Source organism: Panthera onca, chromosome B2 (assembly GCF_046562875.1).
Source record: "Panthera onca isolate mPanOnc1 chromosome B2, mPanOnc1 haplotype 2, whole genome shotgun sequence".
NCBI lineage: Eukaryota > Metazoa > Chordata > Mammalia > Carnivora > Felidae > Panthera > Panthera onca.
In genome coordinates this window covers 45,146,857-45,159,671 of record NC_138343.1, presented here as the reverse complement: position 1 = coordinate 45,159,671, position 12,815 = coordinate 45,146,857, and the positions used below count along the sequence as shown (strand labels likewise).

At 43.2% G+C, this 12,815-nt stretch overlaps 1 protein-coding gene across 1 annotated transcript in view; it reads right to left on the bottom strand.

The window, feature by feature from the left end:
• LOC132667163 (putative adhesion G protein-coupled receptor F2P) overlaps positions 1 to 9,097 on the bottom strand; it is a 42,065-nt gene extending 32,968 nt beyond the window's left edge. Inside the window, exon 1 of the mRNA XM_078446980.2 lies at positions 8,872 to 9,097. The gene's annotated coding sequence lies outside the window, so the exon portion shown is untranslated. The remainder of the gene's footprint in view (positions 1 to 8,871) is intronic.
• Between the last annotated feature and the right edge of the window lie 3,718 nt (positions 9,098 to 12,815).

The window sequence follows — 12,815 nt, the reverse complement described above, 5'->3', positions numbered from 1 at the left end:
CAGAGGCTGCCAGGATGAGTTAAAGAGATCATGCAAGTATACAAAATGTGGAAAGGAATGCTGAAAAACCTGGGAAACCCAAATCATTGTAGGACTACAACACTTCTGGGACCCTAGCATACAGAAAGAGCTGGTACGGCAAAAAGCACGGTATGCAAATTTGCTGATGGCACTTGTACAGACAGTAGCAGAAAAAAGAATATGGGAACAGTATCAATGTCAAACAACAATGAAGGGGATAGGAAATTATGATAAATCCGTGTAAAGGCAAGTATAATATTTTGTCAAACACTGGAAGGACACCAAAGTATTAGCAACTACCAAAAAAAAAAAAAATGATCGAATAATTTTCCACATACTCCATTCTTTATTTTCCACAAATAATTAGATTTATAATTGGGGGAAAATAAATTCTTTAGCATTGTGGCAGAAAGAGCATGAAGTAGGTTGAAAGTCAGAAGATCTGTGTTCTTCCTCCAATTCTGTCATGATTCATGTTCTGAAATTTGGCAAGATCTTGAACTTCTCTGAGCCTCATTTCTTCATTCATTCAGAAAACATTTATCTTGGGTCTGTTTCATGCAAATAAACTTGAGGATCCAGAGACAGTTATGAAGGAAGACAAACAAGACAAGGTTTTTGGGAATCGGAAGTCTAACTAAGGAAGATGGAAAATATAAAGGGTATACATTAATGCTATAAGTATTCCCTCTGAGGTCTACAAAATATACTTTACAAACCTATGGCAAAAAGTCATAAGCTCTCCCTCCAGGGACTTTGGGGAGCATCACAAACAAGGTGGCATTTGGTGTGGATCTTGCCAGGAGGTGAGGAAGAACAGTATTCCAGACAGAGAAATAGTAGGTCCAAAGCAGGAAGCATGAAACAGCCAGGCATGTTCGGAGATGACTGGGAAGGTCACGAAGTTGAAACAACAGGTGTGTGATGGAAAAGCAATATATGTAGCTCATCAGCTCTGATGCTCTGATGCCAAAATGAGGTGGGTTATGTGCCACAGGAAAGCAATGGGATTCTTCCATGGATGATGAGGAACCATCAAATCCTTTAGTGACAGCATCAGAAGTCATTTAAGAAAATTATTCTGGGGCGCCTGGGTGGCTCAGTTGGTTAAGCGTCCGACTTCGGCTCAGGTCATGATCTCACAGTCCATGAGTTCGAGCCCCGCGTCAGGCTCTGTGCTGACAGCTCAGAGCCTGGAGCCTGTTTCAGATTCTGTGTCTCCCTCTCTCTCTGCCCCTCCCCTGTTCACGCTCTGTCTCTCTCTGTCTCAAAAATAAATTAAAAAACGTTAAAAAAAAAAAAAAAAGAAAATTATTCTGCCAACAGTGTAGAGGGTAGGAAAGAAGGCAGAGATGAGGGCCAGGAAGCCAGTGGGGAGGCCATTCCTTAATCCAGGAGACCAATCATAAAGCCAGGACCATGGCAACGGCATTCGGATGGATTCAAAAAGAACCCAAAAGAGCAAGAAGAAGGGATGAAGAAGTGACTACTATTAAAACTTAGGTTTAGAAGAGTAAGCAAAAGTTTAAGAAAGACAGCATTCGTGAAAAAGGTAGTAGAGAAAAACGTGAGGTGGTTGTTTCTAGACTAAGCATCCAGGTGGGTTGAGGTGACCTTAATCAAGAGAGGAAGTACAGAAGGAGAAACAAGTCTGGAAGACAAGAGAAACAAAAGAGATAGCTGAGCTAATATTCAGGTAGTACAGGGGCACCTGGGTGGCTCAGTCGGTTAAGCGGCTGACTTCGGCTCAGGTCATGATCTCGCGGTCCGTGAGTTCGAGCCCCGCGTCGGGCTCTGTGCTGACAGCTCAGAGCCTGGAGCCTGTCTTGGATTCTGTGTCTCCTTCTCTCTGACCCTCCCCCGTTCATGCTCTGTCTCTCTCTGTCTCAAAAATAAACATTAAAAAAAATTTTTTTAAATAAAAAATAAAAAAAATAATAATATTCAGGTAGTACATACCTGGAAAAATATGTCTCAAAAGTTATGTATTTCCATTAATGTGAATTTGCTCCCAAAGCACTCCTATCAGCTTTCAGCTTTCAGTAGTCGTCAGCATTTTTTTCTATAAAAGCCATACTACTGTCATGGCTGTGGACCACATGGAGCCATAAATGCTTTATCCTTCTGCAAAAGCCTCCCAGAGCTGTATCATCACAAGAGTGAAGGCTCAGAAGTGAACAAGCCCAGCATAAAAGTGCATAATAACTAATCGTTATAAAACAACTCTTAGATGATCAAAAAGCATAAGTCTCATCACCTAAGAATGATTTCTGAACTATGGATGTCAATAAAAGCATTAAATTTGAATTTTGTACAATATAAACCCTCATAATTATGCTCCTTGATGAGTAATATTTCCATTTTCTTTTCACAAAATGAGAATATTAAAGTGAGAAATTTAAAAAAAATTTTTTTAACGTTTATTTATTTTTGAGACAGAGAGAGACAGAGCGTGAACGGGGGAGGGGCAGAGAGAGAGGGAGACACAGAATCGGAAGCAGGCTCCAGGCTCTGAGCGGTCAGCACAGAGCCCGACGCGGGGCTTGAACTCACGGACTGTGAGATCGTGACCTGAGCCGAAGTCGGCCGCTTAACCGACTGAGCCACCCAGGCACCCCCTAAAGTGAGAAATTTTAAAGAGCATTCTTACTCTGATCAACATGGTAGTGGAGGGATTAAAAATGTGGATTTCTTGACTCAGTGCCTTAATAATTACATTAAAATATGCACACTCATTCAACCAGAGATATTTTTCATTAGATCACAGGTTGGAGTTTTAGATTATTTTTTTTTATTTACTTATTTTTGAATGTTTTTATTTCTTTCTGAGAGACAGGAAGGGAGAGAGCGAGAGAGAGAGAGAGAGAGAGAGAGAGAGGCAGGATGTGAGTGGGGAGGGGCAGAGAGAGAGGGAGACACAGCATCTGAAGCAGGCTCCAGGCTCCAAGCTGTCAGCACAGACCTTGAACTCCTGAACTGCAAGAACCTGAGCTGAAGTTGGCACTTAACCAACTGAGCCACCCGGGAGCCCCTCTGATTACTATTTCAAACTGAAAATAGTTATTTCAGATGAAAAAGGTCTGTGTTTTTTTTTGGTGCTCTACGTGTGTCACGTTTGACATTTGGTATCTCTCATTTATATTACATTTATTTGAAAGTAATTATCTATAACTCATATGTATGGAAGAGTCATGAATTATTCTTTTCTAACACAAATAGAAAAAGAAAAATGTCCTTGAGTAGATCTTCAAAAACTAAAAAACAGTAAGAAAACAGTAAAAAAAACAAAAAAACAAAAAAACAAAAAAACACTAAGAAACCTGAAAGGGTATTTCCATCCTGTTTAGTTCTACATATTGGACAAAAAAATCTTTCTGGGGCACCTGGGTGGCTCAGTTGGTTAAGCATCCAACTTCAGCTCAGGTCATGATCTCACAGTTCATGATTTCCAGCCCTGCATCAGGCTCTATACTGACAGCCTAGAGCCTGCTTCAGGTTCTACGTCTCCTTTTCTCCCCGTCCCTACCCCACTCACACTCTGTCTCTCTCTCTCTCTTAAAAATAAACATTAAAATTTTTTTTAAAAAATCCTTCCACTTTTGGTTCCTTACATTTTACTTTCTTTCTTGTGTTACATGCCTTTTCTCTATATTCACTTCATTTCTTGCTGGAATGTATCTTTTTAAACTTCCTTTTTTTTTTTTTTTTTAAGTTTATTTATTTATGTTGAGAGAGAGAGAGAGAGACCCAGCAGCGGAGGGGCAGAGAGATGGAGAGAGAGAACCCAAGCAGGCTCTGGGCTGTCAGCACAGAGCCCACCGTGGGGCTCAAACCCACAAAGTGTGAGATCACGACCTGAGCCAAAATCAAGAGTCTGACATTCAACCGACCGAGTCACCGCGGCACCCCTTTTTAAACTTCCTTTGATGAAGATGTCTGCATTGCAAACTCTCTTAAACTTTGAATGTCTAAAAATATTCTTACTTTATTCTCATTTTGGATGATTCAATGAATGAGTAATGATCAAAGCATCAGTGTTTCCTTTTTTTAAATGTTTATTTACTTTTGATAGGGGGGAGAGGGAGGGGCAGAGAGAGAGGAAGACAGAGGATCTGAAATGGGCTCTGTGCTGACAGAGAGCCCGACGTGGGGCTTAGGCTCACAAACTGCGAGATCATAACCTTAGCCGAAGTCAGATGCTTAACCAACTGAGCCATCCAGGCACCCTAAGGCAGCAGTGTTTCTATTCAAAGGGTGATTTGTTTATAATTTGGTTCTTGGACAGAAAGAGACTTGCACCAAGTAAGTTTTGAAATGGCTTTCATGGAGGAGATCCCACAAGAAGGACAGCAGGCAAAAAGAACCAAGGCACAGGGAGTTCAGGTGAATGAGGCAGGGCGTCTCAGGCACAGCCAGCATTTTGGAGGAAAGCAAGATCTTCTGGATAAATCCATCGGGGAGGAGTCAGCACTTTCTATATTTAGGACAAGCACACCATGACCGTGATGACCATGTGTAGCAGGCACACAGTTAGCAGTCATGAAACCAGGTTGGCACGGGGGTAATAACTATGTTTTGCACTACAATTGAATGTAAACAGCACCGGAGCCCTATTTGAACCAATGATGGAAAATTTGCCCATACAAGATCAACTCATCGATTTTCAGTTTAAAGTAGGTCTCTTTTGAGCAATTCAACATTTGCTCCTTCGTTTCCTCTTCCTTTCTCCCCAGGGATGATATCCTAGCATCAGAAGAGAGGCATGCAAGGCTAAGCCTCCAGCCATGCTACTTTCTGCTGCTCTGGACAATCACGGCTGGTCTTTGGGCCTCGGTGTTCAGCCTGCACATCTGTGCCCCACTCTTTTCTCTGGCAGCCAGGTCCACAGAGATCACACTGATTATTTTCTCAATGTTAAAAAACTACCCAGATCAGGTCCGGTCTGCAACTTCCCAGGGACATGGGGAACTGCTCCTCTCTCTCCCTGCTCTGATTCAGAACACAATCTTTCTCTCCCCTAAGGTCCAGTTCTTGCTCGAAGAAGCCCAGTCTTCTTTTTGGAATCAGCTGGAAGCAGGACACCATTCAGCCATTTTGCATTGGCTTTGTGCATCTCCTGCTTTCCTTCATCAGTTATTCTCCCTCCCCAACCCCCATGCCCCAGAGCACAGAGACTCCCTGGACATTGGCAACCCAGTTCCCCTGGAGGTGACAGGACCTTCCATGGGTACTCAGGGGCAAGGAGCACTAAATGCTGAGATACCCAGCATTAGGGACCGTCACAAAACATCTGCATGACAAAGCTTGCACAGAAGTGATGGTGCCACTCTCTTTCCAGCTATGAGACAATCCAAGACTGCTTAAGACTTTCAAAATTCTTGCCAGACTCTTCAAGAGGGAACCCCTTCAAAGACAAGGCTGAGATAGAAATTGCTGCAAGACAATTGCAGGGGGAGGGGTGACTCAGAGACTGCTAACCGATTTAGAGAATTTCTATATGGAAACATGAAATCTTAAAGACCAGATGTGTTCTGGGGGAAAATGTATGCTTGCCACAACTGGAACATTATGCCCAAGAAGGGGCCTTTAATGGTATTTACTCATACGCATTGTCTAATGCATAGTAACTTATAAGGCCTGCTTTGCTATGGACAGAGTTTTCATTTTGTTGTTAAATAGATTTAATTTGTACTTTCCTATACAAAACTCTCAAAAGAACAGAATCATTCTCCATCATTCCATTCTTTTATTTTTGAGACAGAGGGAGACAGAGCGTGAACAGGGGAGGGGCAGAGAGAGAGGGAGACACAGAATCTGAAACAGTCTCCAGGCTCTGAGCTGTCAGCACAGAGCCTGACGCGGGGCTCGAACTCACAGACCGTGAGATCATGACCTGAGCCGAAGTCAGTCGCTTAACCGTCTGAGCCACCCAGGCGCCCCTCATCATTCCATTCTTTTAAAACAATGACATATAATTTGAAAAATACCAACAATAGGAAATAATGGCTTTGACTTCTCAACAGTCAGGTGTTCTTGAATGTAGCCTTTCAGAACTCAATGTGCATTTCTTTTGGAGGAATACACTGGACACCTATTATGATTATTGCTATTAATAATTTGCCTAGCCGTCCCCACAGCACTCACATACGTCTGGAAACTGCTTATGTCATTCATGTTTACTGTTCATGCAGCCATTTTGAAGATGGGCCAGGCCAGAGCTGACCCTGTCTGGGCCAATCAGTCCTCACCCCAGGGACTTTCAGGCTTCGATAGGAGGAAGGGAATGGGAGTCACTCATTTCTAGAGAAGCTGAAAAAGAAAGCCACCCATAGCAGTAATTTCTGACTTTGGTTGCACATTCCCAAAAGAACTTTTTAAAAAATTGCCAATTTCTAGACTCCGGTCTAGACCCATTGAATCAGAATTTCTGGCAGTAAGGCTCAGCACTAATATTTCTCCAAAACTATTTATTTTATTTTGAATAATTTCGTTACTACTGGAAAGTTGAAAGAATTATACAGTGAACTCTAATATACCCCTTCATTTAGATTACATTAATTATCATTCAGAATGAGTGAGTTTTTAAAAACTCCCCAGCTGATACTAATATACAGAAATGAGATCACCCCCCCCCTCCCCGCCCAGCGATCTGGAATTGAGAAGAATCCAACTACAAAAAAGAAGGACAGTACAAAATGAAGCAGATACACCAAGAAGGAAAAAGATTTTAAAACAAGAGAGTCCTGGTAATGCTCAGAATTTTGTATTTCATGCCCTGGGTTCCACGAGATACCCTAGTATCTTTATAATAAAATCACCTTTGGGACTTAAAGTAGTATGATTTAGGAGCCTGTTCAGTGCAACCAAAAAATTCAAGAATAATATGCAAAGGCAGTATGATTCTACAGACTCACCCCTAACTAAAAATGAAACCAGAGTTTATTGACTTGAGAGATCAAATACATTAAAACACATAGACGCATGCACGCACGCACGCACACATGCACTTAAGTCATGAATTCCCAAGATAACGGGATCACAGATAATGCCACATGCTAACCTAGGGTTCTGTGGAAGAAGCCACTGGTGTTCTAAAGCAGACTGTTTTTCCACTGGTGAATTAAGTCCCGTCTTGTACAATGCAGACACAGTACCAAAGGGTGGGGGGGGGTGGTGGCTGTGGGAGTACCCTGCCCCAATGGTGGGAACTAAGTATTCTATCAGTGAGGTGGTTCAGAACCACCAGAACATGCTGATAATAAAAGCGAGACTGAATTTTAGTTGGTTCTATTATTTTTTTAAGACACAGTTAGAAATATTATTCTCCATAGATATTGCAATCCATTATCTCCTGGACCAGGAACATACCACTTCCACCCCAGACCCTGTGCCTCTGCTCCCTGGTCCAATTTTAAATATTTATTTACTTTTGAGAGAGAGAGAGAGTGCAAGCAGGGGAGGGGCAGAGAGAGAGGGAGACAGAGGATCCAAAGTGGGCTCTGTGCTGACAGCAGAGAGCCTGATGTGGGACTCGAACCCACGAATCGCGAGATTCACGAGCTGAGCCAAAGTCAGAGGTTCAACTGCCTGAGCTACCCAGGTGCCCCATTCGTGATCACGTTTTAGAAAGACCAAGCTGTCACCAGGCTTGGAGCTGTTCCTCCGCCCCCCCCCCACCCCCAATCTCAATACATTTGAATAAGAGTTGTGGTTTGTATTACAGATGTTCATTCATTTTGCAAAAAAAAAAAAAAAACAATGATGCTGTAACTGTATATCATGCAAATACAGGGTTTGGACTAGTGCCATTTTAGGATACTAGCCCTACAGGCATAACGTACAAGTTTTGCAGTCTTTTAAGGCTAATTATTTGCCCTGCAATGTACTTGAAATCATTTCTCTGAGCTACAAATAAGTTGATGTTTCCAAACTAGAAGAATAAAAACAAACTCCGAAAGAGATTTAGCGCAGTTAACCAGAGATAGTGTGAGATGAATTCAAGCCTCACTCTTTCATCTGTGAGTTTACTGTAGAAACACACACTTTGTCAAAATTCAACAGATAGGAGTTTTTAAGCAAAACTAAACTCTCAAAATTCACATTCAAGAAATAGCGATAAACAATCCTTCTGGAAAAGGCAGGAAGAGCTAAGCAGCCACCACAGTAATTTACAGCAGGATGTGAAAGTCAATGGAAACAGAGGGGTTTGGGCATCCCCTGCCCACTGTGGAGACTGACGCAATGCAGAAGAGCTTATGAGCTGAGAGAAATGTCCCCAAAGTTTACAGGCCTCCTGAGAAAGTCTGATCTGAGGAAAGTAAGATTCAGGATCAAATTCTCAATGCCATAGGTTAGTCGTTGGAAGTGCAGGATCTTTTTTGTAAAAGTGTAAAAATATTCCTGTTTTCAGAGAGACTTTGAAAGCGGGTGATATCCAGTAATAAGTAAAATTATAGAGAAAACATCACAAAGGTTGATGAGGGGAAATAATGATTTAATAAACAGTGAATTCGCTTCTGTTATTTGCACTTAATCATGTTGAGGCCATTAGAAAACAAAATGATGTCTTCAAAGAATCCAATTTCCTGGACTCTGATACTTGGATGGAATCCGAGGAGCAGAGGGTAATAAAAACAAAATATTTTCTTACCGGACTGGAGCTCTAAATGAATTATGTCAAGCGCCTTCAAATGATCAAATTCCTTTTTAATACTTATTCACTGTGTATGTTATTAATTAAATCCCAAATTACAAAGCCTCTAAAGTGTAGAATCATAACGCATGGCTCATCTCTGAAATCCTCTCTGAAGGAAGTCACTGGAGGGAGAAGGAGGACGTGGGAGTACTCACTGTGGCTAGCCAACAGCAAAGTCACTGGCACACTTGCCCCACTCCGTGGCAGCTGAAGACACAGGTGTCAATGGCTCTCCTCCGTTGTATCTGGCAACAAATCAGCAGGCTCCTGTACCTCTGACCAGTCAATTTAGCCCCGAATGGCGGATACTCAAGCTGAGGCATTCAGGCTGGGCCCTGCCCTAGCGCCAGCCCCAAATACAGGGGCCCCACAGCCCGACAGACGAGTCCTGCATAGGAGTAGCTCCTGCAGTGGGAGGGGCACAGTACCGGAGAATGGATGAGTCACACACTAGATGATACACTCACAGACTCTCACAATAAGCAAAGGCTTCCCTTTTTGGCAATGGATCCAGGACTACAGTGGTGGCTCAGGATCCTTCGTTCTTGACTATAGCTATTGACATCCTTACGAGTCTGCCTCAGCCTGAAAATGGGGAATGGAAAACACAAGTATCTATGCCTGGAGCTCTGTCTTTGGCGGACTTTCTGGTCACTAGGATTATGGGACTATGGGTCTCTGCTTGTTTCTGGTTGTCCCTAGATCCAGGCACAAGGTAGCACTGCAGTTCCTAACCTCTCTGTGGGTTGATGGGGTCATGCATGTTTTTGGCCATGGTGACCAGCAATTCAAAATGGTAGCCTGGGTCACTGAATGACTGTGAAAAGCAGAGGGCCTTGCTGACCTCTGATGGGCATGAGCAAAAGTTACTCCTCATTGTTCTTAGTCACTGAAATTTGGGAGCCATTTGTTACCTCAGCATAACCCAGCTTCTATTCACTGACACAAGGACCAAGGTATTTGGAAGGCAACATGGGCAGTGATGTATCTTTCTAACTTCAAAACACTCTAATTTTTTTCTCTTTTTCAGCATTCATGGGCTTTCTAGCTCTCCCAAGCTTGTGTTTCAAAAACCACACTTATGTTTATTTATGGAGTGGCATTTTTCAAAACCCTAAGAAGTTCTTATAGTGTTGTGGAGACATCCCTTATTTTTAATCCCAGCAGCAAAGTCACTGGCACATTTGCCCCACGTTTGCTTCCTGGCTAGTTCTTGATCTTCCAGGGTGTGGCAAGAGATTTGAGAATCCCCTTTGAGGCTGAAATCCACTCGAGTCCATCCATCGAATGGGAAAATCCAGCATTTTTGTTGTGTATATACAATGTGCCCAATGTGCCATATAGTGGTGGATATATTGCCTTACATGAATATGACCCCTGATGTCTCAGGGCTCACGGTCTAGTTTGGAAGAGAAGAGACCTACACATGAAAGTGGACAAGGCCTTCTCTGCTGAGAGCTGAAGCAGTTAGTCCAGTGCAAGGGAAAGTTGATGGAGGCTGGGGGTCAGGGCCACTTCCTGGAGCATGCAGGGCTGGGCCAGGGCACATCCATTCATATGGATGAGCAAAGTTTGGGCAGCAGGAAAGAATGAGGCTTGTTCATAGTTCATTTGCTCAGCAAACTTTTATTGAGCCCCTACTAGAGACCAGGAATGTAAAGGCTGGAAGTGTTCCCAGAGATCATCCAAGCCCAACCTCACACTGCACACTGAGAAACCAACTCGGCTCTTCCTACCTGGAGCTCTTACCTTTTTAAAAGGTAAGTCCTGGCCTAAACTAAATAAAGCAGCGCTCACAAGCATGCCTCCAGCCTCATCACCAGTCATGCCCTGCCTCACGTGTTGCACGCTGGTAATGCCTTACTGTTTTCATCATGTTTCAAGGGTCCAGGCCTCTGGGCATACTGTGTCCTATGCCTAGGACAACTTACCCACTTCTGTTCGCTGGCTAACTCCTTGTCCCGAGTGAGGATTCAAACTCACTGTCTCTTTCTTGAGCAAGTCTCCTCCAGAGCCTGAGGTGAAATGAGTACGTTTCCTTCTGCGCACATCTTTATGGCTAATTTTGCGATGGCAGAATCTGAACCTTCCCCTCTGAAGTCATCTTCATCAGAGTTGCAACCTAGCCTGTCTTGTCCATCTTGCTCTAGCTGCCAAATTGGTTCACATCCCTTTTCCGTTCTATTAGCCTCTTCTGCAGCCTGAAAGGCATCCGGCTATCCCCACCCACAGCTTCACCTGGATGACTCACTCCTCACTCTCATCCCCAGTCTCCTCCACTGCTGGACCTTCCAGGACCAACTAGCCTGGCCCGGTTCCCTGCTTCACACCGCAGTGCTCCGTGGCACACAAGACCGCACCACCTCATCATTTAGGTTTCAGTTCAAATATCATCTCCTCGGAGAAGCACTCCCTGATTTGGCGGTCATTATTTACCCGTACAAGGCCATTCTGTCCTTTTCCTTGCCCAAAACCCACATCTGATGACTCATGATTATTTTGAATCAACTATGCCAATACGGGTCCCCTTTGCTAGTCACCGAATCAAATGTGGGCAGGTGACTGTGTTCAGTGAGTTTCAGGGGAAAGTCCACTGGGAGATGACAGAGTTCTAGGAAGAAGTTTCTCCTGATAAAATGAGGGAGCTACTGTAGAAGGAAAAAAAGTTAACTTTTCTCCTTTCCCCTACCTCCTTCTCTCTCTGGTTCTGGGAGCCATAAGAAGATGTGATGTCTGCAGCTATGGCAGTCATCTTGAAAACACGAGGCTGAAGAAAATGAGGAAAATACCAACATGCTAAGGAGTGGAAATGAATGGAAAAAAGCCTTGACCCTTAATGACTCCACTAAATTACTGAAATCAATAGCATCTGCCTTTTTTAAATAGTTAAGGCTCCTAAGTCTTATGTCACTGTTAGGTTTTCTATCACTCATAGCCAAAGTAGTTTAACTGATACTCCTAACTCCCTATCTTACGTAGCACCCCAATCATTCTCTATTATATTCCATTTATTTTCCTAGTATATGTCACTAGTCAAAATTATCGTGCTTATTGGGATGCTATCGGTTAATTGTCTTCCCCCACTAGAAGGTAAAGACCCTGGGGGCAGGAACCTTGTCAATTTTATCACTGCTATATTTCCGGCACCTAGAATGGTGCCTGGCACTTTGTAGGAGCTCAAAAAATATGTGTTACCCAAGTGATTAGATGAATGAATACCTCCGGGGACAACTCTGTTTCTTCTCTGTCTCATAGCAGACTGTGAGCTCCTTTAGATCAGAAATCCAGATTGATTGGTTGATTTATAATACATTTTTTCTATTTTTATGTTTTGAGAGAGAGAGAGCATGAGGGGGGGAGAGGGGCAGAAGGAGGGGGAGGGAGGGAGGGGGGGAGAGAGAGAGAGAGAGAGAGAGAGAGAGAATCTTAAGCAGGTTCCATGTTTAGGATGGAACCCAGCGTTGGGCTTGATCCCACAGCCCTGGGATCATGATCTGAGCTGAAATCAAGAGGCAGATACTGAACCAACTGAGCTACTCAGGCACCCCAGATTCTATTTTTTTTCCCCCAAAACAGACTGCTTGAAATACAGCAGGTAATTAGTAAACATTTAACGAATAGTGACATGTACTCTCTAGACCCTTCTTAGTAACCACACTCCAGTTGGGATACAACTGGTGAGTTTCCAATATGGGACACCTTGGTAAAGGAAATCTGGACTATTGTTTCATGATAGTTAATCTTACAAGAAAATTTTATGATAACGTCTTAACCCGGCAAAATATCTTAGGGATTGGCCTCGTAGACCAAACTTCCAGATGGAATACTTCCAATAATGAGGAGCAGATCACCTGAGGAACCAGTGCTCACTGTGACATATCAATTACATTATTCCCCGAGTGAGCTCAAATAGGCTTCTTTGCAACTGACAGCTATTGACAACTGTCACGCTGTTATCTATTTATGTTGTCTGTGAAACCCAACCCCAAAAGAAATGCCTTTTCCATGTCTGCACACAAGCAGATGAACCTGGCAGGGATAAAACTGTCATATGTCACTGACTCTAAGATGCCACAGATTCTAAGATTCCCATTATTTT